Source organism: Triticum aestivum, chromosome 5B (genome assembly GCF_018294505.1).
Source record: "Triticum aestivum cultivar Chinese Spring chromosome 5B, IWGSC CS RefSeq v2.1, whole genome shotgun sequence".
In the NCBI taxonomy this organism is placed as follows: Eukaryota; Viridiplantae; Streptophyta; class Magnoliopsida; order Poales; family Poaceae; genus Triticum; species Triticum aestivum.
In genome coordinates, this window is record NC_057807.1 from 627,136,287 (window position 1) to 627,139,133 (window position 2,847).

The following is a 2,847-nucleotide window of genomic DNA, read 5'->3' on the forward strand; positions in this document are numbered from 1 at the left end:
GGATGATTTTCTGAGTCTGCTAAAGGATCCTGAGTGCACTGGAGATTGGATGGCCAGATATAAAAGAAACTCTTTTGCCTTCAAAAGTCCGCATCAAATTGGTGAGTTTTCATTTGAATGTCCATCCTAAGTTGGCAGGAAACTGTATTTACTAAACTTCACTTTCTTTATATGCAGCAAGGATTCAGTTCAGCCTTTTAAAACTGTATGATTCACTTTCTGACAGCAAGAAGATAGAGTTTCAGAAGGTTGTCAATAGAGCATCTTGCCTGGCATGGCCGGCAGCAAAAAACAACTATGTCTTTAACCCTCAGATAGTTTACATGCGTGACGTTCTTCATCGCCAGTATCCTAATACACCTTGGGGTTGCTTCAAGCTGTTGCGGAACTATGAGACGCATGGAAGAATCGTAAGAATCCATAACATTTCATTGCTTTCTGTGGATATTTGTTTTTCAAATGGATAATAGTTTCTTTCCTTAAACAGTTTCCAGTTTACTTCACACATGTTCCAGTGCCACAAATTTTAGGAAACTTTGTGGCCAAAGTTATCCAGGAACTTTTAAAAGACGAAGTTAACAAGTCAAAAGACGAAGATAAGTTTGATATTGAGGAGGCGATCACCGAGTGAAGGTAATTACTCCCAGAGCCTGAGCATTTCCTTGTGGACATTAATATTTTTGCCTGAGCTTTTATGCCTCTTGCTATAATAGATTAGTATATATGTTTGCTTACCCTGATGGTAGTTCTAGCAGCTGTAGACATTTAATGTCCACACTGGTTCCTTGACATTCCTTCATGAATCTGTGTACTTGAGGGCCTTTGGTCTAAAGCTTTAAATTGTTGCACTTCCTGAAAATGAGCCTTAGTTTATCGATGAGTAGTTTCCATTCCTCTGCTAGTTTATTGATGAACACAATACCACTTGTTTATTTATGGAAGGGAACGGCTCAGACGGCGGGTCAACCCCTGGGAGCAGCAGGCAGGTGGTGATTGCGCCGGGAGGGCCCTGTGGTGGTGCGCCAGCTCCCAAAGATCAAGGACAACGTCAAGGACGTCATGTTCTACTGCTGAGCTCCAGTGGAGCTGTTCCTTGTGCGACCTGCCCTACCGTACCCTGGAGTTGTGTGTGAGAGAACCTGAGATGGCGATGAATCTGTTTTGCCGTGGAGCCTGTTGCTCATAGTTATCTTGTTCAGTTCATAGTAGCCAGGATATCTATGACTCTGTCTTTGTTACCTTCAACTCTACTTGAGATCTATCCAATGCAAGTGGTTTAAGTTACCAGGTGGTTTTGCTAGTTGCCATATTGTTCTGTGCTGTTCTGATCTTTGGGTTCTTTAAGTTTGATTCTTCTTTGGCTTTGTGGCTGGGATCTGGTGAACTATTTTGGTTCTGGATTCAAGTCAGAGGAGCGACTTGCTTGAGCTTCTCTTGGCTTGCACTCGGGCTTGTCCAGAATCCAAAACTGTTAGCAGGTTTTAGATTCCACAGCCGAATTGGCCTTTGAACAGCTTGTCTTTTATTTTACTCCTGGTTCTTTGCAGAAGAGTTTCCAAAGTCATCTCCATTGTTTTAACACAAAGCTCTCAAAGAGGTTGCTTCCAAGGACAAGTTTTCACAAGAGGCAGGATTTTTAGTTTCTAGTACTATGAATTTCATGGAGTTTGTGGTAAGCATGTTTGTACCCATAATGTGGTCACAAGCTTCACTACACTTCACTTTGTGTCCTTGTAAACTTGTTCCTTTTGGTAAGCTTTAGGCTGTTTGAGTTGCTGGGCTTGGACTTAGGCTAAAGATCCAAATTGGTAAGCCATGAATTGGCGTTTGCCCAATACATCTTTGTTCTTATTGCTCAGAAGAGTTTTCAGAGTTCTCACTCTTGTAGACAGAATTCCATGTCATATACACAAGTTCCCATAGTGTTGCTTCAAAGGATTAACTTCTCAAAACCATCAGACTGCACCTTTCTATATAAGTCGTTTTGGTATAGTTAGTAGGCATACAACCGACCGCAAAAGCCTAACCGTGTTAGTGCACAATCATGTGTCACTTTACTGTGTGCCGTTCTAAACTTGTTCCTTTTTGGAAGCTTCAGGCTCTACTTTTGTGTCGATGGATGAATAAAATCTCTGTTTGTGCCAGAAAACAAAAAGGTTCACAACACAGATGAGAAACAAAGATGACAAGCTTCAGAACACAGATAAGATACAAAGATCGCGAGGACGGCACATGTATTTTCCCTCTTCATTTCTTTCCTCTACTTTGAAGATGTATACCTGGCTAACAGCCTGAAATTTGTGCGAGCCTATATATGCATAGGCCATGTTTCTTCTAACAATAATTAGCTCGAACTACACATAACACATAATATATCTGTCTCTTTTGTTGGTTTCAAAAATATCCATCCCGCATGAAGGGCATATAAGAATGCTTAGCATACATGTACAGAAACTTTGAATTTGTGCTACACCGTTATCTCCATTTGAATCAAGGTAGCAAGTGCCACAAAAATTTGATACAAACTATCCAACTGTTTGGTATGTTCATATTTTGGTACAGGAACCAATTCAAGCATGCCTACTCGGATGACTTCTGTGATGCGGGATCTATCCTGTAAGAACACTCTCAAGCGAGAAACAGAGAACCAACTTCTAATAGGCCAATCAATGATCCAGTTCTTTCTGCTGTGTGGGTATCTATCGCCTGTAGCGGTATCGCTTGAAGTTGAAATAGAGATGAAGAATCCCACGCTCAAACGTGCACTTGAAGCCCTTCTTGTGTGAGTACTCCCACTCCTTGTTCACGATGCGGAAAGACTGCCAAGGAAAACCAGAGTAGGTAAGG

The 2,847-nt window shown here is 41.5% G+C and overlaps 1 pseudogene; it reads left to right on the plus strand.

The window, feature by feature from the left end:
• The window catches only part of LOC123113754 (protein argonaute MEL1-like), an 8,643-nt pseudogene extending 7,343 nt beyond the window's left edge, over positions 1-1,300 (plus strand).
• The last annotated feature ends 1,547 nt before the right edge of the window (positions 1,301-2,847 follow it).